The 26362-nt window shown below is 36.8% G+C and overlaps 4 long non-coding RNA genes across 4 annotated transcripts; all 4 read left to right on the forward strand.

Moving 5' to 3' along the window:
• The first annotated feature begins 11 nt into the window (after positions 1-11).
• LOC131328011 (uncharacterized) lies at positions 12-17121 on the forward strand. Its single transcript, XR_009200331.1, has 11 exons — positions 12-317; positions 10416-10483; positions 10563-10662; positions 10759-10935; positions 11426-11516; positions 11685-11750; positions 11858-11956; positions 12051-12125; positions 13221-13280; positions 14184-14273; positions 16331-17121. It is a non-coding gene; the product is annotated as an uncharacterized LOC131328011 (long non-coding RNA).
• LOC131328015 (uncharacterized) lies at positions 5939-7316 on the forward strand. Its single transcript, XR_009200335.1, has 2 exons — positions 5939-6081; positions 7016-7316. It is a non-coding gene; the product is annotated as an uncharacterized LOC131328015 (long non-coding RNA).
• Positions 17122-17365: 244 nt separating the features above from the next.
• Positions 17366-21139, forward strand: LOC131328012 (uncharacterized). Its single transcript, XR_009200332.1, has 5 exons — positions 17366-17804; positions 17895-17949; positions 18156-18227; positions 19587-19847; positions 20958-21139. It is a non-coding gene; the product is annotated as an uncharacterized LOC131328012 (long non-coding RNA).
• A 3974-nt stretch (positions 21140-25113) lies between these two features.
• Positions 25114-25630, forward strand: LOC131328014 (uncharacterized). Its single transcript, XR_009200334.1, has 2 exons — positions 25114-25286; positions 25587-25630. It is a non-coding gene; the product is annotated as an uncharacterized LOC131328014 (long non-coding RNA).
• Positions 25631-26362: the final 732 nt, after the last annotated feature.

Raw genomic sequence — 26362 nt, forward strand, 5'->3', positions numbered from 1 at the left:
TCTTTTCTTTCTCTCCACACTATTCTCTTTCAGATTCTAGGGTTCTTGTCTTAGATCGCTCATCAATGGTGCTCAAAATCTAGTGGTGGTGTTTTAATCTTGATTTGTTTGTTCTTCGTTCAAAAAAAATCCCATCTGTTTGTTCACTAATCATATTGATTGCCCTTTTTTTGTGTGGGGTGGTGTTCTAGCATTTGGATAGATGCGGTGCACTGGCAGAAGTTATTTTTCTATGGTGTGCACTTTTGAGCACCAAAGAAGAGGCGTAACCTCCATAAAGATTGACACCAAGGCTGCGCAAACATGGATTTACCCAGGTTTTATCCGATAATGTTCATCTAATTTCCTCTTCTTTTCAATAGGGCTTTTGGGATTTCAGGGTTTTGGTTTATTTGCTAAATAATTAAACCATTTGGATCTGCAACATATATGTGTTGTAGTAGTTAGAAAAGACCTACTTGCTTCTTCAAATTCAGTAGTGCCTGCTTGTGTGACTTTGTTAGCTTGGATTGTTGGCTGACACTTTGTAACGTGATATTTCTCTGTCATTGCATAAGTGTTGTCATATTTTGATAAACTGAGGTATGATGCTTAGCTCTAATCCATTGGTTAGAGAATTAGAGAGTGGAAAAAATATTACTCCCTCCGTCCCGGTTTGTTTGTCCCCTTTTTGACTTTTTGAGAGCGTTTGACCTCTCAAAGAATTGGCTATAATTTTCAATTCGTAATGTTTTTAATATGCAATATGGATCTTGTTTGATAGATCTCAATTAGTTTTATTATACAAAATCTTCAAAATCATAAAAAATATTATAAAATGTAAGATATAAGTATATTTTTGAAAGGCATGTATTTCGACAATTGGACAAACAAATTGAGACGGAGGGAGTAGATGATAGCACCTTCTAGGTGTTCGACTAAATGCCCAGCGATAGGTGATGAGGTTGGAGGGTTAAGGGCATCGAAAATTCAAAATAGTTTATAATTATATGTTGGCTGATGGGTAAGGGTCTGATAGATGGGATTATGAGAAAAAAAGGTTCCTTCATTGATCCGTACGAAGTGTCCAATAAGAGGATTGGCCAACTCTTGTTATGGCTCATGCGTGCATTTCATGGAAGCCCTGGTTTGTGCTGAAGTACCGTTAAACATGGTTTGTGCTGGGGTTTAAGAAATATGAGCTGTATTAATATGTTTTGGCTGAATTTTTACATGCTCCGATTAACAAACAGATCTATGTGTAGGATTTTAAAAGGTTATACTTATCTGATAGTTATCAATGCAATATGAATTCAGAACCTGTTAAGGAGTTAAGTTTTAATGGTACACTGAGAGCTTAAAGTTGTGTTCATTCTTGTTCGGCAGGAATGTGTGTGGGGTGCCCTCAAAGAGAAGACCATTCTACTTGTGACTCATCAAGTTGATTTCTTGCACATTGTTTACTTTTTTTGATAAGTAAATAATTATATTAAATAAGGCATTAAGGGAATGCCACCCGTATACAAAAAGGCCACAAAGACAAAAAGGCCCTATACACCACCTAGTGAAAAGAACAACTCAAACCACTCTAGAAAATGATCAAGGGAAGGATTACACTCTCCCTTGTCCCAACTATACAAGCTACTAACCACAAAACTTTTAATTTTAAATAAAGGCTTTTTGACCCCTTCGAAACATCTCGAATTCCTCTCACGCCAAATAGTCTACATCAAACAAAGAGGAATCATAGCCCAAACGCACTTCCTCTTCTTGCATGGATGAGGAGGTGATTCACCGATTTGGCATCCTTTTTACACATACAACACCAGTTAACAATTATTCTCCGTCTATGAATCAGATTATCAATAGTAAGAATTTTGCCTTGAGCCGCGCACCAAACAAAAAAAGCCACTTTCAACGGTGCTTTTGTTTTCCAAATCGCTTGCCACAGAAAGGTAGAGTTAACACTCCCCCGTAACGCTTGATAATAAGATTTCACCTGAAAAAGACCTAATTTAGTAAGTTTCCAACGCTTCTCATACTCTTCTTCTCCTATTCCTTGCAAACTGTACACTCTAGAAAATAAAGCCATCAAAGCTTCCTCCTCTCTTTCTCTAACATGTCTACGCAAACGGATATCCCAAATCGTAGCCCCATCATAGAGAAGAAGATAATCTGAGACTGTTGCATCCCTTTTGCAAGCCAAGAGATAAATACTCAGGAAGGCCACCTGCAAGCTCACGTCTCCACACCACACATGGTCCCAAAACTTCACCCTATTTCCTTCCCCAACTGCCAAATGAGTATAATTTACAAAGGCTTTCCAACCTTTCATGATACCCCTCCACAACCCCACTCCATAAGGCTCTTGCACATTGTTGATCGTATCTTAGTAAGACGGTTTTCATTATAATGCATTACGATTCAATTCTTTTAGTTCCTTCCTGAAATATTATGCTTACCTTAAAAAAAAATTAATCCGACAACTAGGTCATGCGAGATTGGGATGGTCGTGCCATTGGGAAAGTACAATGATATTTTGGAATCTGGCGTGGATTTTAAAGCCCTGGTTTCAGCTCATGAAACAGAGCTTGTAGAAGTGGGAAATACCATGCCCAATGAAAATTCTCCAATATTATGCTTACCTTAAAAAAAATTAATCCAACAACTAGGTCATGTGAGATGGGGATGGTCGTGTCATTGGGAAAGTACAATGATATTCTGGAATCCGGCGTGGATTTTAAAGCCCTGGTTTCAGCTCATGAAACAGAGCTTGTAGAAGTGGGAAATACCATGCCCAATGAAAATTCTCCCCAACCACAAAAACTTTACAGAGGACTTTCTGACCATGGGGTAGCAAATGGTGGAGACAACTCACTCGAATGATCCAATTCGAACATGGGAACGTCAAAGCTACTTAAAGAAGAGGTGCGAGAAATTGGTAGACTCGGATTACACATTTGCAAACAATATTGCACTGAGGCTTTTGGTTGGTGGGGCGTAGTAATGGTTTTGTTGATATCGTTGTTCTGGCAAGATTTGCTAATGACGAGTGATTATTGGTTGGCGATGTGGCGTATGAGACTTCATAAGAGCGTTCTATGGTGTTCAACCCTTCTCAATCACTAGTATCTTCTATGGAATTATTGCAGCAGTCTCAAAAGTGCTGATAACCATCAGATCCTTTTTTGTTACAGTCCTTGGGCTTAAGATTGCCCAAATATTTTTCGGACAAATTCTTCACGGCATTTTGCATGCTCCTATGTCATTCTTTGACATTACACTGTCCGGAAGAATACTAAGTCGGGTAAAAGAGTTGAACACCAGATTGGATACTTAAAGATATGTATCTGAGTTTTTTATGATATTTGTTTCCTTATGCGCGATAAATGATGTAATATCTCTTTACGCAGGCATCAACCAACCACACAAACATGGATATCTTCCTTCCTTTCTTTTTGAGTACGAAAATTTTCCATGTACATAACAGTGATCGGCATGATCATCATCATCACTTGTCAGTATGCCTGGCCAACGATATTCCCATTAATACCCCTGGCTTGGCTGAATTTTTGGTACCAGGTATGGACAATCATTTGACATCGTTAGGGAATATATTCTTCCTTTGTCAAATATACGATTTGTTACATACTATATTGCCATTTGACACGGTTCTGTTAAAGGGGCTTAGTTGACATCTATTTCACCTACTGTGGAAATTTGTACAATCATGGTAGTTTTCTTGCTTCTAATTTCATTTGGTCTATCTTTGGCAATTGATTTAAGGTATTTCTTTTTTGGAATTTTTTCTCACTTTGGATGATTCTTCGTAACTAGAGATTCTGATGATTCCCCATTCTCATGACCTCTGATTTTTTCATACATCTTGCACCTATTTCTTTTTAATTCACTTTTATTTCCTCTTTATTGGCTTTGTATTTTCTGAGATTTGACTCTATTTCTTAAGGGGTAATTTCTCCAACTTGGAGGCTTCCTATTGCCAACCCTATTTCTTTTATGCAATCGGACACCCATTTTGAAGAATCTGAATTATGTCGTCATGCAACTTGTTATAGTTTTTTTTTTTTTAGCACGGGTGACATGTAGGATCTGTTATTTTGAAGACCACTAAAGCTTGGATGGAGCACTGTCTTGGTGAATCTCTCGGTCTCTCTGGGAGTTAACGGTTAGTCAAATTTTAATTTCGTTTGTAGGTTATTCATATTTGCTTGATTTTGTTTTTGCTATCTTATTTGCATACTGATGTTTTCACGATCAGCATAACTGCGAATTGCTTTTATTTGGTTTGGTTCACAACTTTGGGTAAAAACGGATAACTAGTAGCAAATCCATGTACATGATTACCTTTCTCTTTTGTCTTCTGATGAATTCAAAACGATCATAGATTACCATTGCGTTCTTTCAAACTTCAAAGTTTAGGAATACATAACATAATTTTATATGTGATTTGTTTTGTATTGTATTGTATCCTATGGTAATATGCGGTGGGATAGAACTTGGTCCTTGAAGTAGTAGTGTAATGACCCAAATTCGCAACATTACTCTTGTATCCAACCCAACCTAATAACAAAATCAAATTGCTTTAAGCCACCAATTCAATAGGAACAAATAGATAATAATTCAAAAGACATCTCCCACTTCCTTTAATACTTGCATAATGCCATATTCACCTTCAACCGTCTATGTTACCTAGACTCTTCTAATATTATATAATACCTGTGTTGGACACTCGGCACTCTGGCATGGGTATGGGATTGTCTGATGTATTTGGTTGAACACTCATCTAGAAAACATATTTTGCAAGTTGAACTTGCATTGAACTATGCATAGATCTCTTATAAAACTCATGGAATGACCTAACCCACATAATAAACACCATTTATCGTAGAAAAGAAAATAAATACATTGAGGAATATGATTATTTTTCCGTGTCCCCGTGTCCCCGTGTCCTTGAGATGTGAACTAGATGAATTCAGCTTGGAACGTGAAAAATAGTTAATTCCTATTTTCATTACACGTTCGACATAAGGCACACTCTGCCTCTGAAGTAAGTTCCCAGCTCGGTACTTTATCTAGTGTATTTAGATGGCCAACTATTCAATAATAGCCCATCTAGGCACATGATGTGCTAACCAGACAATCCTAGACCAAGAGACCAAGGGAGTTGACTTGGTAGTAAATGTACCACTAAGAAGTAATCCAAATGATAGAGTCAGACTGATCCTAAGAAGAACAGTATCGGGATTTAGGAGTATGAGGTGTTGTGATTTGGCTTTTGGGTCTCTTACATTTCCACATACCCTGATGAACAATAGATTCAACCTTGGCTGATAGGGAGCTCCCCATGTTGAATTCGATGTGCTCCCCGTACTTCTGGTATAGAGGGGCCAAGGGGATGCCAACTGTCCAACTAAAGGTAGGTACTATGCCCATTTCTTGTGGTACTCTTAAAGTGGAAAGTCAATTGTCCTCGTTTGTTCAAGCAGGTTAGGAAGGATGGTGTAGAGAACCGTGTCTAAGTTTATTTATTTAATATTTCTTTAATGTGAAATGTGTTATTTTAAATACTTTGAATTTTATGAGCCAAAAAAAAAATTATTATTTTTTAATATAGTTGTGCAGGTGCATGTGTAGGCATTTTCTTGACTGTGTTTGAATTCATCGGTCCTTTGATTGAGTGTGTTGGGAGACTCCCATGTGTTGTGTAATTAATGTTATAAATTTTTAGAGCTAATTACTTGTTTAAGTGTTAGTTGAGGGGCTCTAGTGCAAGAAGTTATAACATGCAAGTATTAGGTGGTAATCTAGAGACTTGAGGGGGGAAGGGTGTAATTTTTACACCTTAAATCCATTTGGCGAGAGAACATCTCGTGTTCTCAGTTTTCTTTTTTCTTTTTTCATTTCCAGTGCCGTGCACACTCACACACACTCTCTCTCTCTCATAGCCAAATCATCTTGCACCTTCTTTTGCTTGGGCATCTTGTATCTGCATCAAGAATCTAGAGGGATCTAGGGATTTCAAGCTTGTGGGCTTTCCTCCATCACCATCTCACTCATCTCTCTTGTGTGCTATCATTTGAGGTAGGGTTTTTCTACTAGATATCTTAAAAATGCAAGTATCGTGTTTAAGGATTGATTATTTTCATGTATTTAAGTAGTAATTGATTTATGGAAGAAAAGCCCTAATTTGAGTGGTTGTGTAAATTTCATATTTTTAGTTGTATATCGAAATTGATGGATTTAGTGTTTGATTGGGTGTGGAGAAAATATTATGCCTAGGGAATTTATGGTGTCTAAATATTGGCTTATGTTTATTTGGATTGATAATGGATATACTAGTTTAGGGTACTTGGATTAATTGTTTGCATTTGGTGAAGAGCACATTAATTTTTTTGTATTTGATATGGATTACCTCTTGTTGACATAATTGATGAATTTTTGAGGGTGAAGTTGAAAAAGTATAGACATTTGTATATCTATGTTTAGTGCTTCGTGGATTTGAAAGTAAAAATTAAGATTTGTGTTGATACAAGTTGTATTTACTTATTGGAATTGATTTGAGATTGATACTTGTCATTTGGGCTAGTGAGCCATGTATTGGCGATTGACTTGGCCATTTTATGCTCGTTGTGTAGCCGGAAGCATATGGATAATGAGTTATCCGTCGGTGTATAGTCCGTAAACCCGCGCGGGATAAGGTGCCCCATAGGCCTTTGGGTTAGTAGCCCATAAATTTGGATGATTTAGGGACCTGATCAGTTGCCTAGGATTGGTACACAACTGCGATAACTTGGACCTTGGTTTTATGTGCTCTTACTTTCTTGTAATTAGTTTAATGTGTTGACTTATTTTTTTTTTTTTTGAAGAATTTTGGTTTCATCCTTTCGAGCTTATTATATTCATTAAGAGTTGTGTCTAGCTATCATGAGTATTCATATTTTCAAACATGTCACTTGCATCTTTTAGTTTCTAGTAGATTATGTGTGGGAGGGTCGTGCTCACCCCTACCTTACAGGTTCGAAAGGCAAGGATACGCTTTGATGGACACGGTGATGGAGATATCTTTTGTGCTTTGGCGAGTCGATCTGCATGATATTTTGTTGGGTCTTAAAAGCTATCTTTGGACTATATGTATATGTTTTTGACTTTGAGAATGTAATGATAAATGTTAAATTCCCCTCTAGAAATGCTTTGTTATGTCTTTTAGGCAAGGAAGAAGCAAAACTTGTACCTCCTTTTGTAATTGGAGTTGTATGGTTTAAGTGGTGTCTTGGGTGCCTTGGTGGCTAATCAAAAAAAAGTTGAAATATTTGGAAGTGGATAGCTTGTCATGCTTCTTTTAATTTGGTTAAGACTTATAATTCATTGCATGATGGAGTGAAAAGAAAGTTGTTTTTAGTTATTGGACAAAATTATTTATTTATTGAGGTAAAAAAATCATGTTGCCGAATTATTATAAAGCGGGGTGTGACAGATGGCTTGCAAGACCAATTTTTTGAATTGGAATTAGAGAACAAATCTGCAACGCCTTGCACTCAGAATTGGCGAAAGCAAAAAGCTTATTTGGGAGACGCCCGTCTTTTGCAGGGACACAAAACTTCTTCGGCTCGTTAAGGAACATTATGTATCCTCCTTTTTATTTCCATCATCTCCAGGCTTCTAGCTGCGCCTTTTAATGGACAAACATAGCACTCAGTAACCTTTGATGAATCGTGGCTATAGGAAAACTCAGATGCCTTTTCTTTTTCAACAGGTTTTTGATACATCTAGTTCGGCATACTGTCTCAGATAACCTAGACAAGTGAAACAAAAGCCAAACATGAAGTTGTGATCAAATGCAGAACATGGCAGCAGTGGGCTTGCATATTGATCGTAATATGGTATTAACAACTTCTTCCCCACTAATTCCATACTTACCAAAACCCACCCATATGCTCCCATTCTTAATATTGAGGCAGGCAAAGACTTCAAGAGCCAATGCTAAGTTCTTAATCAGACTTAGCAAAAACTCTGAGTGATTATTATTTGTAGCCATAATACAGTTCCACTATGATTAGTATCAATAATACAAGTCGCATGTTTAGAAATATAAGAAGGTGGACCTGAAAGGTTGGGGTACTACAAGTTCCTCTTCTGTTGCCTCTTCGGGTGAGTTTCCAGAGCTTCCAGAGATTAGTAGTCTGCAGATTCCTCTCCTGGAATTCACCACACATCTCTGGAATACCGAATACCACCACTTCCAATTCCTCGTAGTTGTAGCCAATGATATCTTGCTATTTGAAGGTTTAGATACTCGAATTTAAAACCAATTAGTTTGTCGATTAGTTGAGTTCAGTTGTTTACAAGTTTGTATTAACCTGAATGTAAGCATTTCGCTCATTGCCAAATTGGTTGATAGTGTCATTCAACATTACTGCTTTTAGAACACATTTACTCATTCCTCTGGCTAGTTAATTTGTTCTTATGTTGTCGTATCTAGCATATAAGTGTTGGTGTCAGGCTTGTTGGCAATACGGTGTGGATTTTCCTATGCTTTCACTTCTTGACAACAACGTCATGTGAGACCAATTACGTGCTCTCCTGTCATTTGCCGAACCTCGTATATCTAACAAATTGGTTGTGAGTGATAGTGTTATTAATTCTGCTTTTGAGCTTATGTTTAGAGTTTGAGCAACTTCATGGGATTAAAAGGTTTTTGCATCTATTTTCTTGTTCTTGTCTTCCCCAGGATATTGGATTTGACTGTAACTGTTATTTTGTTAATTTAATATACTTGTTATTGCTTGACATTTACCAAGAGTTCATTTCCCCTTGGGGAAACCAACTCGTTTCTTTTCATAATGGAAAAGTTCGATGCTTCATGTTGTTACATTGCCTCATCATAGTTGTCAAAAATGCACCCATGCTCAAGGCGCAACAAGGCACTTGGTTTGTGCCTCAAGATGTCTGGGGCGGGGCGACGACATAAAGGTGAGGGTCTATGTGTCAAGGGGCACAAAAGCCGAGAAAGAGGCGAACCTCTTTTACATGTATGTAAATAAAACAGAAAGGGGTAAAAACTTTACTAAAAGCTAATCCTAATCGACCAAACCTTATAGTCGACTTGTCTTCTCTTCTCTTGAGATGAAATAACTTGCAGACTTCACCACGCACCAACAACTCTCTCTCTTTCTCTCCCTTCCTGTGCGATCGCGAGCCAGGTATGTTTCTCTCTTGCTTAGCTGTTGCGCCTGCTCCTTCGCCGATTGATCCCTCACCCCTCACCCCTTTTGTTTTTCAACTAGCCAGACTTTTTTTTTCCTGTTGACTCTGCTCTGTGTTTGTGCCTTATAGGTGAGTGATTAAATGCATATATACATGACTGTTATGTATACATGTGATTGGTTGATTGATTGTGCCCCCCTTTTTATTTGATTATTGTGCCCTTAGGGTGAATTTTTTTTGCTGTTTGACCTTTTTATTGTGATGTTGCTGTTTGCTGTTTGATAAATATGTATTACATATATATAAGTTTTCCTGATGGATGTTTGGTAGATGTTTTTTGGGCTTTTTTAAATGGTAAACTTTCAAAAATTCATTCTCTTAGTGTTTATTATTTTAGGTATAGGCGTGTGCTATTTTTGCTATTTTCTCACACAGGTGCACCTCCCTTCAATAAGACCCCTGCCTTGTGCCTGGGCCCTGGACCCAAACAAACCTTTGTGGCTCGGTGCGCCTCTTGCCTTGAATATCTATGTGCAGCATATGAAATTCCGTGGAATTCTCTATTTTATTCATAGTTATGCGAACTTCATGGTTTTACTTTTGAGTCCTGTATTTCAGTTACCAAGATTGTATTCAGTATTACAGAGTTTAAGCTTTGATGAAATTTAAAAGGTAAGGGGAAAAGTTTTCAATATGGGGAAAGGATAAACTTCTCTCTTTCATGAAGGCCAGGAAGTAACAGACTTGAAAATGATTATCAGAAAACAAGGTAAGGGGAAAAGTTTTCAATACGGGGAAAGGATAAACTTCTCTCTTTCATGAAGGCCAGGAAGTAACAGACTTGAAAATGATTATCAGAAAACAAAGTAATATGCTTCAGACTTCCTTGAGTTCGTCTAATGTCAACTTTGGGTCCATGATATTTGTACTCCTTGAAAACTTTATGCAGTCTAATGCTTACCATTTACTACCTTTGTCCCAATGTCCCGTCCGCAAAACAATGACTATTTTAAGAAAATTTTTAAACTTTTTTTCATAAATTACAAGAATGCATTAATATCTGCTAAATTGTTGAAAAGATTTTGAATTTTCTCGAAAAATTGTACTAGTTTAAGTTCTTTTCCGCCAGACAAACATTTTGGGACAGAGTTACTTGTATGTTTGCCACCATCTCACCCCATTCATGGATCTAAGCTCTTTATCACTGTTAGAAATGTAGATTGAAAGAGGAACCTTTGACCTTTGATGCACTTTGTGTCTTAAAGCATCTATTTTCCAGGTTTCTGTCTTCTCGCCATTTGTTTGCTATTGATCTCCTTAGATGTCCTATATCAACTAACTTTGTTTACTGTGTGGAGGTTGTTTGAAGCTTGGCATAGTAAAAGGCCTTCACTTGTTGAAGCTGTAAAGTTGTTGCTAGATGAACAAAATTTGGCTGTCCATAAAGCACTTTTAGAGGTATGCTATGATCTTTCAAGTCATTACATATGGAATGGCTCTTGATAAAGACTTGGTTATTAATTTATGATATGTTCTCTTATTGCTTTTGTGTAGTTGATTGTTGTCATGGTTTCGCATTGTTACATGGTCGGTCCATTCGGGGAGTTGTTTGTTGAATATCTTGTGCGCCACTGTGCTATATCAGATAAGGATAGAAATGATCTCGAAAGCTCAAAGGAAGTCGTTAGGCCAGCTGGCACATATTATGTTCTCCCTTACAAGAGATATGAGGTTAAGTCCTGACTTTAAAAATGGAATTGTTGGTTGACTATTGGTTTTCGTTTGCTAACTATTTGAAGTTTGTTACATTGTTCAGATAGTTTTGCAAAGGAGAACAATCAACGTATATTGCATTGAGGTAATTACAAGATGTACGAGGGATTAAATAGCTAAGAGATAGCAAAAAGACTAAACTAATTAGCAAAAAGACTAAACTACCCTTAAAATAATTGGAGATAACAAGAGCATACAAAACCCTAAATATACGTTCACATGATCATCAGAAACTTGTTTAGCCCCCTTACCCTTAATGGACTATTTTTGGCACAATAGATTTTTGACATGTTACCTTGGAATATGGATCAACAATTTCATGTATTTTGTTTCCATTAAGGTGCTCTGAAACAAAGCCCTTGAGTTTGATCCCTTTGAGTGTCATAATCATTATGTGAAAATGGTCATTTCTGATTCACTTACTGTTAACAATCACTCTGATTCTCAGGTGAAGATTGGGGTGGTTTTGTCAAATAGAGCTACGGGAAATTTGTGAAAAAGGTCTACTTCTAGTGACGATTACTGTTCTTGAAATGGAGGTACATTAGATATTTCCTCTATACCCGCTAAGCAACTATTCTTTCTGCTTATTCATTTTCATACTTCAATTTCTTGGTAATACTGCTTTTCTTTTCCTATACAGTCGTAATGGTGTCATATTCAGAATATCAAACTCTGTAATCTCCATCTTACATTTGATTTTGCAGCATGTCCTCTGGCCTTTTCTATTGAAGATGATTATTCCACAGGTCTACATTGGTGTAGTTGCCACGGTAGGACTTTTTGTGCATCATTACTCTGCATCTGTTTGTTGGATTGTAATTTGCATTGTTCCAATGTTTGTTGGCATAAGAGTACAAATGGCTTGCTGCTATTGTAGGTTTGCAGATGCATCTCTGAGTTGTGTAGATAGAGATCTTCTCATAGTTGTACAATGCTTACTGAGTGTAAAGCTCGAGCTGATATTCCAAATCTTGAGGTTAGGTTTAATCTGGTGTAGTTGATATCCCAAATTACTGATTCTAGTTTCTACGTAGGAAATGCCAACATTGATGTGTTTTGTTTACTTTCAGGAACTCTTTGCCCTGTTGGTGGTTCTCCTACATGATCCTGTTGCTCAGGAGCAGTAGACCGCTCAGATTTTGACCGTAAGTGTCTTATCCTTGACTAGTGAAGGTTGATATATCAAAACCTAAACAAGTATCTCTTCCTTTTTGAACTCATGAGGTTATCACTAGTGCTGCATTTGACTTAATTTCACTAATTGAGGTTTTCAATTGTTCTCACCCTTGATATTCAAATTAGTGGTTCATTTGTTATGCAAATAGTAACCGAGCATGGCTGCCAAATGCTTAAAAGTTGAACCATGGTACATTGTGCGATGAATAAGCAAGAATTATAAGAAAAGAGATGTAAGTTGATAGCAATAACTCTCATCTCTCCTTATCAAATAAAACGAAAACTTTTTCAATGTGATGATCTCCAATCAACCGAAAATAAATAGGATGAAGGAAGTACTCCGGGCAAAATTGTAAGGATTGCCGATGTGTGTTACCTTTTCTTGGGAGTTTGTGTATGAACTATATGAAATCAGAGGGGCTTCCTGCCACATTGGCCCTCACCTTCTTCCTCACCCTCCTTCCATGCCATGGTGAGGCATGGAAAAAAAAAATCTACGCTAACATCAAGTGAGTGGCAGGAAAACAAAGTTCAGATAATCCTCCCTCAACAAATTATCAATGTTCATGAATAGTATCATGCACCGTAGAATGCTAATTGGAGGGAACTTTTTCGGAAGGCATTTCTTGAAAACCCGCTTCACCCTAGCATCAACAATTTATGGAAAGACTGTTCCTCGACTTGTCCATTGTTGGCAGGAATCCTAGTGCCTGTTGGTAACTGCCCTCTGAAATGCATCAATCAACTATCCTAAAAACCAACTGCGCACCAATGCTCATGCCATAACCTAATTCTTTTGACCATTTTGTGCAACTTATTTGTCATTCTTGGAGATTTCAAATGCATGAACTTACCGCATACTATGATCAAACTGGGGTTGGTATACCAATTAAATAATCCTCCCTAAAGAGCCTTCTCAAAAACTATTTCTCGTGGAACTATTTCTTCAATGGAACTTGATTGAACTCCTTTTTGTTAATTAAATTTCCGTAGATTATTTCCTTTGTATTGGATTGATGAGTGGAATGTAAATCCACTTGATTGTTTTTCATGTCTATCTGCAGGTTTTGTGCTACCTTGCACCTCTCTTTCCAAAAAATATCAACTTGTTTTGGCAAGAGGAGGTAAACTATCATGGATTGGCTCTTAAGATCTATTAGTCTTGGCTTTTGTTATGTGATTTGAATGAGTCTTGCCATTACGAGTGAATGTATTAAGATACTTAACATGATTTTTGTAATATTTAATTTTAACAGAATTTTCAGGAGAACTAGAATGGCAAATGTTTTTCCTAAGGAATTTTTTTAATAAATGAGAAAAAATTTGAAAAGGCATCAAGGGGATGCTGCCCATGTAGAGCGAGGAATAACCAACGTGACAAGTTGCGAAATATAGAAAATTATAGTTAGAGAGAAAAGGGTACTTGATTACATCAAGAGGATGAAATAGTTTATGGTTTCGTTGGCCCTTGCATTGGGGGATGAAGAAAAAAGGGTATTGGTCTTATCGAGGGATCAAATTTCGAAAAACAACACATTTTTTGGGCTTCATTGGCCACTGAGGCATTACAAGTTGTATTACTCTATAAGCAAATTGTTGGAATAGAATAAGAGGAGACATGAAGAAATTAGTGCTTTCAAGACCTTGAGTTACTCACTCTTTTATTCACTTTAGAAAGAAAACGAATTCTCCATTTCATTTGTGAAATTTCAAAATCTATGCTCTTGATAGGCAGACATTGTTTCAATATCAGGGAGGACCACTATGCCAATTTGTACCTATATGATAACTTATGTGATTTTGTGTTCTACTTTTCGAATCCATAGTAACTAGGAGTATTTGAATTACCATGATGGAAATTCATGAATGTTCTATGCTTGATGTAGTTTTGTGCAAATTTGCTCTTGGGTCAATGGTAGAGTTTGTACTATCAATAGATGCTTCTTGTTGGAAACAAATTGGGTTAACGTAGATCTTTTCAAGTAATTATGACTTGAATTCTAACTTCCTTACTTTGTAAGCTCTAGATTCCAAAAATGAAAGCCTATGTGAGTGACACTGATGACCTAAAGCAGGATCCTTCATATCAAGAAACATGGGATGACATGATAATCCATGTAAGTTCATAAATCTTTCCCCATATGAGTAGTTTACCATGCCTGTTCTTCTCTTTAGCTGTTTTGTTTGCATACTTGGTAGGAATCTGGAAAACTTATTATCTTGAAAGAAATGAGTGTTGGGTGTACAAGTGAAAAAAGAAAAGATCCATCTAGTGCTTTATAATTGACAATTTTTTTTCATGTACTCTATGAACTTGTAGGATGATGAATATCCAAGTGTTATATAGTCTTGTTTCGGGCATCCTTTTTGTCTTGGTATGAAATGGTCTTGTTTGATTTGTAGTCCAATCCAATGTTTTAATTCGGAAAACAAATTTGTCTCTGAGTAATTTGAAGGGAAAATTTTTGTAGTCATCCCTCTAGTTTTATGGTTGTCTCAATTTCGTCCCTCCAGTTTCAATTGCAACCAAATAAACCCTGTAGTTTGTTTTATGTTCCAAATTGGTAAAATCGTTCACATCTGGAATGAAACTAACAGAAAAATTGGTTTTAGTTTCATGGCTCTCTTAGGGTGCCCATTGAAAGGTCTTGGAGCGAAAATTTCATTATGACGATTTAAGATAAAATGATCAGAAAAATAAGATCTTGGCACCGGTTCAAATAGATTGAAAATTGGAACACTTGATTTTTTAACTGTATTTTTTAATATATAAACGGTGTAAAAATCCATTATGACCATTTAAGATAAAATGATCAGAAAACTAAGATTTTCGCGGTTCAAACGGATTGAAAGTTGGAATACTTAATTTTTTTAACTATATTTTTTAATATATAAACGGTGTAAAAATCTATTATGATTTTATGGAAGGAGGATGATTTTAAGATAAAACGCAAGCGCTTGCCAGTTTTTATGGAAGGATGATGATTTCCGCGATCCAATTTTATCCGGAGGGGCTCATCTCTTTGTCTCTGTTAGGGCAAAGTTACTAAATTACACTTATTTTTTTACATCGTTTATATATTAAAAAATATAGTTAAAAAATTAAATGTTCGAATTTTCAATCTGTTTGAACCGGTGCCAAAATCTTATTTTTTTGATCATTTTATCTTAAATGGTCATAATGGATTTTTGGCTTTAAGGCCTTTCAATGGGCACCCTAAGAGAGCCCTGAAACTAAAACCAATTTTCCATTAGTTTCATTCACAGTGTGAACGATTTTACCAATTTGGAACATAAAACAAACTACACGGTTTATTTGGTTGCAATTGAAACTGGAGGGACGAAATTGAGACAACTGTAAAACTAGAGGGACGACTACGAAAATTTGCCCTAATTTGAATGCTGTGAAAAAGTTAGGAGGATGGAAAAAGGGACTTTCTTCAAGGAATTTGAATGGTTGAAAACAATTCCGCAGGGTGAAAAGATAGGTGGTTAAGGGAAAAGAAGGGAGAATAGTTAGTCAAGATGTGAATGAAAGGCTAAAGATTTGTAAGAGAATGATGATGTCCCTTGTCAGACTGTTATATTTGAAGTACAACAAGAACTTGGATGAAAAGACACATATGAGATTGGAAGCTAGGGTGTGGTTGATGATCTAAGTAAGCAATAGAATACATCAGGGTGTGATTGACAAGATGAATTGATGTGTCTTTCCAATTGGAGAGAGAAGACCAAGAAGAAAATTGCTGAAAAGATGCAAAATTTACTATTTAGGACAAGGAGGATGTAATGCATGCCATGGTACATGGACTTGGTACTTTCACCTTGCCTCATTCTTCTTTGGCCCTAAGCTCTCATGGATCTTGGTCACCACAATCCACTTCTATTAGGACCATATGTATTCACTTTAGCTAGCCCACATGTTTGGCTAATTAGGCGGCTAGGCGGGATTAATCGGGGGTTAAATATGTAATTTTGCAAATCTATGTCATTAATTGTTGCGGTAATATACTATGTAGTATAAAACAATTTAAATCTAAATCTCATATTCTCTGCTCGTTTCTGCTGTGAACTGACCAACAGTCCCATCTGTTCTTGCGTCTCTTTGTGTCGTCTCTCTCTCTCGTCCTCGTCTTTTTTTTTTCTGTTGTCTCTCGTCTCTGTTTGTATGTAGTCACTATTTTTTGGGGAAGTGGGGGAAGATGGTAGTGGAAGCGACAAAGAAGGCCGAGGATCCTGCTGGGGATACGTGGCAGCTGTACTATGTACGGCGGACTCATCGATGCATGATTTAAGAGTCAAGACCACGATGTCAAGTCAGTGCTGCCTCACTCCACCATAGAGAAAACCTTCAGTGGCAACCACATCTCCACCACCACTACTCAGTTCGGAATTTGGTTGTGTATGATGAGGTGAAAAGAATGTATCTTCCTTTTTAGGTCAAGGCTAATTTTGATTTCTATTTATGATTTCTGATTCTTCTTCCATTGGGGTGTCTTCTCCATTTCAGATATCATTTTGAGGGCTGATAAAACAAAAATACTCTTTGCTCTCCCTGATTTTGGCAAAAATCCATGTTTGCAAAATCAATCCATGAAAAGGTAATACTTCGTAAACTTTTTTTTTCATGATTTTGATACCATACCAGTTTTCTTTGCCTAAGTTGGGAAGGAATGTGGTTGGAATTCTTACATTTCAGTGATTTTTAATGACATTAACGATCATGACCATTTGGTGAAGAACAAAAGGAAGCACACGAAAGTAAAGGGAAAAAAGAGAAAGAGAAGTTTGTGATTGAGTTTTACAAGAACACAACAGAAAAAATTAGTGGGTTTTGAGAAGTGATGGGACCTCACTTTTGGCTATCATGTATATTGGTTTCTGATGGGATTTTAACTGAACATGGTCATATGACCGATTATTGAACTTCATTGTGGTAACATTGCTTCATCCTAACAAAAAAGATATCTTTATTTATTAATTTTCATTGAAGTATTTTATAGGAAGAATTGGTAGTTGGGTTGAAGGACCAGGAATGGAATAGAATGTTGTTCACTCATGTACTACGTGGCTTATATGGGCTTTTAGAGATCTTTGGTTAAATTTTGTTAGTAGGGAGTCAATGGAGAGTAGTCTTTCCCTTGACCAATATTTGATATGGTAGAGCTTGTTGATTTGGATGCAAGTCCCCACATGATGGCTTTTCTAGATTTAGGACGTATTAGTCATTTTGCGCTTTAAAGTGGTGGGTCGTAGACACTATTTAAATTATTTGCAAATTACTTTAACGGGTTTTCGGACTTTTGAGATTTTCCTTCTGTGTCCTCTTTATAATACACTATTTTGTCATTTAGTGCTACTGGGCCAAAGGGTTTTTTTGCTAAAAGCATGTCCCAATTTCACTGTGGGTGTGGGAATCCTGGCTGGAATTCAGCCTCTGCCTCTTAAAGTCAATCAGTGCCCTCTCTTTTTCTCTCTCTCAAACGAAAGCACAAATTATTTTCCTTGCAAATCGATTTGTTCGATTTGAACGGCCATCGCCATAGAGAATCGATCAGGTCGTTGATCGGGCTTGGGTTATGATCACCTTCATTTAGCGAGGGAGATAGAGAGGAATTCCATTTTGTTTCTCGAAAGAGTGCATAAAGGTTTGTTTTCTACCATTTTGGTTCACAGTTTCGTGTATAAAGGGTTCAGTTTTGGTCAATTGATTGATGTGTGCATATGTTCTGGTCTAGGTTGGATTTGATCATCTTCAACCGTAGAGAGAGAGAATTAAGTTAGTGCATTAAGGTAGGATTTTCTCCATTTTTTTAACAGTATAACTATAGAGGTTTATTTTTTTTGAATAAGAGTGTTATGTCTTCAATCTAAAACAAGGTCACCCTAATCCTTTCCCTCCTCTTCTCTTCTTCCTTGCTCTCACTCTGTCAAAATTTGGCTAAGGCATGAGGGTTTTACATGCAAGACAACTCCTTACTCTCTCTTATTTATACCAGGGCCCAAAAATTTAAAGACTAAAATGATGGCAAAACTGTCTTATTGGTGGATCGGCGGCGTCACATGATAATGTACCGGACTAAAAATCGTGTCGCCAAAGTAGATTAATATGAAATTCAGTGTGATTTTGCTCACCTATTAGTCAAATTTTGATCAAATACGTGATATTAGTTGACTCTTTGTTAAGAATCCGAAAATTTGGGTCGTCTTATAGCCAATCTTATGCTTAGTGAGAATCGTGGTTTGTTCAACTTGTTAGTCTGGCACGATTTGTTGTTTGTTTGCATGGGCATTCAAATTGTTATTAGGTTTCTTCCAGCGAATTTTTAATTTTGATAACTCAGGTGTCCAGGCCAGTTTACATGCATTTGGACTAATATTGGGGCCCAATCCCACTGCCTCTAGCGGAGAGTCCAATTAATGTCGGGCCAAATCCCACTGCCACGAGTTTTCTTCGATGTTCAAATCTTGGAATACTGTTGTAGGATTAGTTTAATTATGCTTGAAGATTCCACTGTTTCCACATATGGTGTTCAAATCATGAAATTGTTCTCATAGATTGTTGTGCAAAAATTCGAGCTAGGTGTTAAGATTTGTGGTTATTTGCAGGCTTACCATTGTTCTTGTTCATTCAAATCGCTTCTATACAAAAATTTTCTTGATTGATCTCTCATATACTGTTCTAACATTATTTCCCATTAAGAAAACTTGTCTCATAGACAGTTAATGTAATCTTGGAGATGCCGGGTATGGAGTTCGAAGAGGAATTATCTTCCCCTATTGTGGTACTCGATACCATTTTAATGAATTTGGTTACCGTCCTTCTGAAACAATGAGATGCATAGAAATCCTAATCCTAGTGTCCAACAAACACAAAAGGGAAGTTCAAGAAGAGAATACAGTATGGGTTAGCAAAAGGGATGAAGTTAGGGTACAGTTTATGTCCATAATTTGAATGCACCTAATCAATTGAACCCAATAGGTTTAATCTACTTATTAAGTGATGAATAGGGGCAATTAAAAGTTGAGAGACAAAGTATACAAAATTTGAATAGTTTAGGGGATAGAAGTGAAATCAACCTTTTTAATCTTTGCTCAGAAGTTAGAATGTTTATCAAATTTGGCATTAATTGAAATGTTAGGAATTTGCACACGTTTGTCACGGCATAAGAATGGAGAAAGTGAGCAAATCAAAAACGTAGTCACACAAGAGCACCAGACTTTGCCCCCCCATATTACGCTTTCGTTGCAGTTACATACTTGTATATTTATCTTTTCGAAAATGTGATATTTGATTTATTCAAAATTATATGATAAAAAAACCTACTTGTCACATAAGTATTGTAGTCAAAGATATATAGGAAAATTACTAATTCATGATCTGACATGTACTGAATGAAAACGTCATTCTTGATTCTATGAGAATGGAGAAGGAGGAAGGCTGAGGGTCGGGAATGGTTCCTTACTTTGCCCTTCCAGTCTGAATACCAAGGAAGAACAGAGAAGAAGAAGAAATTGTCTGGGTAATGGACACTGTCTTTCTCTATCTTGTGTTGAGTTATTGAAACCCTAATAATTGTTTACTTCTTGTGTTTTCTTATTACCGATGCAGTGATTTGGGCTTCCACCATGGAGGCCATGTGGTTGGCAAACAATAGAGAACTAATGTTGAACTCTGATGGGCATACCAGGTCAATGTTCTAAAGTTGCTAGGTGCTAGTCAGGTGGTCAGCCAACTTCGAGCGGTTAATCGGCGATTAATCGTTGCATATTAATTAGTAATCAACGATTAATTGTTAGTCGAACCTAATCAGATAGGTCCCACCAGTGATTAGTCGCGTTGCCGATTAATTCCTTGTTTTAGAATACTGTACCAGGTATAAATCAAATCCCTGACTGTATGGCAATGGAGCCTAATTGTTTGTTTCAATCATCACCTTGAGATGGCAATCTATGTTATTTTGATACTGTGTGGCATCAGAGTCTAATTGTTTGTTTCAGAGTTATAGCCCTAAGATGGCGATGTGTGTTTTCTTGATTTGTAGTTTTTTTAGCTGTAAATCTAATTGGTTGGGCTTCCTTTGAAAGACTCTTTATGTGGTGAAAGCCTCTTTGTGGACCTCTCCCATCCATGTAATTGGTTGTTGATTTCTTAGGTCAAGGCCTGCACTCTAACATAGCATAAGTTGTTATGATACTTTTTACAACATGTTAGAATGAATTTGAACACAGTTTTAGTTGGGTAATTGTAGAGTTATTGGAGTTCTTTTATTCCTATTTTGCCACAACCAAGTCTATTTTACAAGTTGCATGGACTGGTGTGTGCCCGTGATGTCCTTTTAATAGTTTCTCGTGTCATATTTCCCTTTTGCCCTTGAATTCTTATTTTCCCTAGGCTATGTTTGGATTGTACATTTGTGAATTATTGGTCTTAAAGTGGAAATATTGCAAGAATGTATTGCTTAGTTTGTTAATCGTCTATAGAATACTTCAGAACTCTTTATAGTAGCAGCAAGCACAAACGCTCAGATGTTTGAATTGATCATGTTGCAGGTATCGCTTTCTCTCTATCTGTGAAAATGGTAAATGTTTCCATGAATAAGTATGCTAGGTGTGCCTATATGGATTAGTTCGCAACAATGACTATCTTACTGCTTCACTACTTTGGTTGTGATGGTCAAAGAAAATCGAGGACTAAAAAGATCTTTCTCTCCAGTTATTCATGTACATTTTCAAGTATTGAATTTCATGATCTCTTGGTAACTTAATTAGTAAATGTCTTCATTATTGTTTTCTTTTAGGTTGGGCCCTTTGTTAAACATAGATCCCCGTTGAAAAGAACATAATTTTGCCTTTTATCAGTTAGAGTTGTCATGATAGACAAAAGGTCTTGAGCAAGCTGGAACCAAGAGAGGCTCTTGACATTAGAAATCGCATGGTATGGTTGAAAGGATTTGGCAACTAACTTGAATCGACTTTTATTTCCAGGCACTACTTTGTTGTGACTTTTATTTAGTAGGTTGGTGGCACCAGTGACAGTGTTGCTATTTCTTTTGATCTATTTTTTTATAATTTGGTAATTATGTGCACACATACTGGTGGGTTCTTGCTTGACTAATATGGCAATCCTCCTTCCTCTTGGCTTTGTATTGGCTTTGTAGAGAGAGGTTGAGTCAATATTTAGAGGTTTGAGCACTGTAATGTTTGATAGTTGCAGTAGGATAGGAACTCCTAATTCTTTAGCAAATACAACTCTTTTGATCATTTTGTCACATGTACTTGCATTAGCATTTAACTAAGGCCCTTTGATTTTGCCTATTTCCGCTTGTGCTTTATAAATTGGTTCAGCACAAAATAAGAAATGCTCTCCAACGCATAAATGGTTGGGAGTTCATGCTCTCATCTTTGGTAAAATCAAGTCCACCGTGAAGACATTCATAAACAGCTAATGTCATGAAGAAATTTGGCTCCATTCCATCGTCCATTTGGTCTATCATCTAAAAAATATAAGGCTTAGACACCATTTTGATTTGTTTGGGGAAGGGTTACGTTGGATTGGTTTCACAATTAGTTGTATGGGTTGCAGAGCCTATTGACCGGGACGCAAAGCATATGAAAAGCTACAACAAAGTATGCTCAAATCATGGATCTTTTGATTTGTATTAGATGGCATAGTTGTGGGAACTTCCTTTAAAATTTCAGCATTCTAATCTGATGAGTTGAACTTACTGTTTCTGGGTTTTTCCTTGCAGCGAGGCATTCAACTCCAATTTTGTGACATTGATAGTGTGGTATTTTAGGCTTTTCGTTATGATTGCGGAGGGCTTTTTATTTTGTGGTTCCAAAATATGCTTTCATGTATTCTACTTCTTTTATACATGTTCCCTTTTAATTTTCTTGTATATGGTTTGAGCTAGCAAACATCACAGTAGTTTCCCAAACTCTTTTTTTTTTTTTGGTAAACAGTTTTGCCCGAACTTGTTCCTAAGTGTCGTTTATGTTGAACTGTAAAGATGAAGGGTAAAATAAAGGCGGAGTCTTGACCCGATGAAGAATCAAAGGCTAAGAAAAATTTATTATCACCCATGAGTATTCTGCTTTAGTTTGCGGAATCAATATTGAGCACTCAACTGATTCAGTTAACAAGGCAACAATGCCTTTTGGCATGCTGAAACAAGTGGTTGTTTATATTCAACGTAAGAAGCAAGATTACGATAACCGTCATTGAATTAGGAAAGTGCTTGAGGACTACCCTCATCAATTAGATTTAGTTATTGAACGCGATAAAACTGTGGAGACGGAAATCGAAATGGTGTTCTCTCGTGTTGAGGAGAATATGCGCACCTGAAATGGGTGAGCGATTGAAATGCGAACTTCTATAGCCTGAGTTTCTCTCTTATTTAGAAGGAGTAAAAGCCAACTGAGTTCTTTAAAATGCAAAATACATAAAATTTTGTCATTTCTTCGCTGCAAGTTCCAACCATTCCTTCAAGTTCCATCCTTTGAAACTCAATCTATCACAATGTGAAATTTAACAATATATTTAGTACCTAAACCTCACAAAAATTCTTAAACACCAACAATAACACGGGAGGAATGGAATTTAGGGCCTAATTTGGTTTTAAAAAAATGGAATTGCATAGCAAACTAAGCAACTGCATTATCGTTGCTGGTGCATAGAACTCCTCAGAAATGATTTGGAGCATTACTTTGTGGTTTTGTTTATGTGTTTTTGAATTAGAATAATTTCTAATTTTTAAAATTTGAGCAGATTACAACCTTTGGTTGCTCATTGGCTAAGCATCGGAAATCAAATACTTTGGAGGCGAAGGACATACTTCTACATCTTGGTTAGTCATGTAGGAATAATTCTGTGGTTTGTGCTATTTCATTAACTTTTGGTGCTTAAAGTTAAACGCCTTGTGTTAGAGAGAAACTGGAATACAACTCCACCAGGGTTTAGTGGAGATGAGATCAAGATTTACTGAAAACATGTAAGAACTTGATTGTCTGTTATCATATCATATGTAATTGTGTTTATGTAGGCCAGTTTGATTCTTCCTTCTATCTTCAATTACTTGCTCATTTCATGATTCTTTGTGTATGGTGTTTAGTAGTTTTCAAGTGATTTTCACAAAGAATGACTTGCGGCGGTAGTTTTTGAATGTATATCTTTGTTTCTATCAACCTAAATCATTGACATATTGTTCACAGTTCTATGATGATTGCTTAGTTTACCTGGGTTGAGAAGGTCGTAGTACATTAGTTACATAAGGGGATAAGTTTAGGAATTCCTATTAACTTGTTTATCAGATACGGTCCTTTTTACATTTGAGTTGGTAAAAAGGTCAATTGCCTCTAGTGACATAGCAAATACAAGGAGCTCCGTAGGACAAGCTGCTGGAAACGCCAAGAGTCATATACCAAAGGCATAGCTAAATGTTATTGGTTCCCCAAATCCAAAGACACGGGAAGTTGTATGAGTTGATAAAATGTTGATGATTAAAGCTTATTATGTGAAGAAGGTACACTATTTAAACCTCTTGAACACTCCATCCCCTTGACAAGTGTATTAGTATGTGGGAAATCTAGAGGATTGTTAGTCGTGTCTATGTTGCTTTGAAGGTCGAATGGGAATGTAGTAGAGGTAGGCAAGTATGGATAACCGTATCTCAAGATTTTTGTTTATTATATGGACATTTTATCTTCCAAGAAAGGTGGAGGAGATAATCGGAAAACCTTGAGGATTACTTTGGAATGCCAAATTCACCGCTAATAATGTTGCATATGCAATGCATATTCCTTAACATTAACCATTTTGGTATAACCATAACGGGATAACACGGTCCATATCGGTTCTTAGGGAGTTATTGGGAAACCTAGACAGTGGAAAAAATGTCCACATTGTGACCATTCGCATATAGCATGTTTGGCTCTCAACTGTTAAACTATGGTCTTTACTTCTGTAAGTTGCTATAAGGTGGGAACAATGCATGTAGGTTAGTGTAGTCTAAACTTTGATTGCATTGGGGAAGAACTCACCAATTGGGGTGTAATCCTGGTAATCCGAATTTCTTAGAATGAAAAAAGGCGAGTCCAAGTGATTTTTAAAAAGGTGGAGCCTAATTCTTATTCACTTTTGCTGGTGATATTTATGGAAGGACCGCACAACTTTTCTCAAATTATTTTTACAGGAAATCTGGTTCTTTATCAATGTTGGTGTGCATACACAAGACTTTTGGATGCAGATCACGTATAAAGTGGTGATACTGAATTTTGGGAGAGGTTGCTTTCATTTGCGGTAGTCAACAACTACTTTTTACTGTGGTTAACAACGGGCATGACATTCATGCTGTGCACGAAGCAGTTGACATAACATATCGTAATTGGTCAGTTAATTGATTAAGAGAACCATTTATGAATCACTTTGGGGCCTTTGGGCTACTAGATGAAAAGGTTATTGCCTAGAGTTGGTTGCTTATCTCATAATTGTTTTAAAAAGATGTAAACACTCAATCAAAACTATCAGGCTCTATTGGTTGTTGTTTTTTGATATCTTTTTTCTAGATTTATTTATTGATAGCATTGAAAACTTGTTTGTTTTAACGGTTTTGAAAACTTGACACTCTTTTTGGCTCAATTTTTTCAATCGGCCCTTTGATGTGGTTTCCACCTGTGTTGTAACTGGGGGTATTATGATCATTTCATAGCATTTGCGAGGATTACCATTATGCCTTTTTTTTAACGCTTTCCTAATATGTCCTTTTTCCTCCCTTCGTCCCCATTCTTTTGTCCCTCATCCTATTCCAATTGGATAAAAAACTAATTATAACTTTTAATTGGTAATACTATTTATATGCAATATGGATCTTGTTTGATAGATCTCAATGAGCTCTTTTAAATGATGTTTCAATCGCAAGATATAATCAATTGAAAAGTGGCATGGACTCCCAAAAGGGACAAAAGAATGGGGACGAAGGGAGTAATTAACTAATTGTTGTCGGCTTCTCCTGGTTTATACGAGGGTATCTATGAAAAATGGGGGTGGTGTTGGTTAGTGAATGGTGGTACAGTAGGTGGTATGCAGATGATGGTAGAACTGTGGCAGTGATGGTTGCAGCTTTCAGCAGGTGAGGTAAAATAGGAAGTCCGTTTTGCAGAACTTGGCACTTTCTTCTCCTATATATTTTGATTTCTCACCCTTTCTTATTATGTAAAGCATAACCAAACCGAGTTTTATGTCCCAATCAATTAGGGTGGGCTACATGAATCATTTTTCTCCATTGAGCTCTGTCAAGGGTCACTTGTTCACTCAAACCCATTAAACTTACTGTGTAAAACATGGGTTGTAATTATTTAATGCTTTCGGCAGGTGATGTATGGTTATAAGTGATGATTGTTTTATCTTTTTGTCTTACTAATGTCTGGAGTTTCTATTAAGACTGCTAGAGAATGAATGGAGACCATTGCCTCACTGATTCTGCTTTATTTGGGTTCAACATTCAGGTGAGTTTTCTATGAAATGATCTATGGAACAATGAAGGGTTGATATGTTATGCTGAATAGTTTTTCTTTTTTGACCGTGTGTTTGTTTGATCACCTATTTAAGAGACTTATTCTTTATCTCCGGTTTTATTTCTGTAGACTCTCGGGGCTATGCTTCACTGTAGGCCACTACTGCTACACATGAAATCATTTTGCAGCTGAAATTAGGTAACATCTAGAATCGATAAACCGAATCTGTTGCCATGGCTCCCAACAAATTGATTTAACAGAATTTGCTTAAAAGTACGACCCACCGGAAACTATGCTTATTCAAGTATCGGTGCATGACCTCTCTCCAGCTAAAATCTTGCTTATTCAAGATAGGTCGCGGTTATTATGGTCAGTTAAAACAATGCTTATTGACATTGCTTTTGTGCGTGACCTCTCTTGAATAAGGAACGTTACCACTAGGAACAATGCTTATTCAAGTATCGGTGCGTGACGTCTCTTGAATAAGCAATTGTAGAAGCGTGACCTCTGTTTAGCCTTTTGAGATGGGCTAAGAGCAAAGGTCTTATATGCATCGACCTTCTCACATATTGCACGGAAGTGGTCCGTGCTTTGCCAGATGTTTATTTTACTGCAAAACATCATATTAGATTGTAGGTTATTAGCATTAGCATTAGCCTTTGAGTTTGTTTCTGTATTCAAGGCCACCAGC

Source organism: Rhododendron vialii, chromosome 5a (assembly GCF_030253575.1).
Source record: "Rhododendron vialii isolate Sample 1 chromosome 5a, ASM3025357v1".
Taxonomy (NCBI): domain Eukaryota; kingdom Viridiplantae; phylum Streptophyta; class Magnoliopsida; order Ericales; family Ericaceae; genus Rhododendron; species Rhododendron vialii.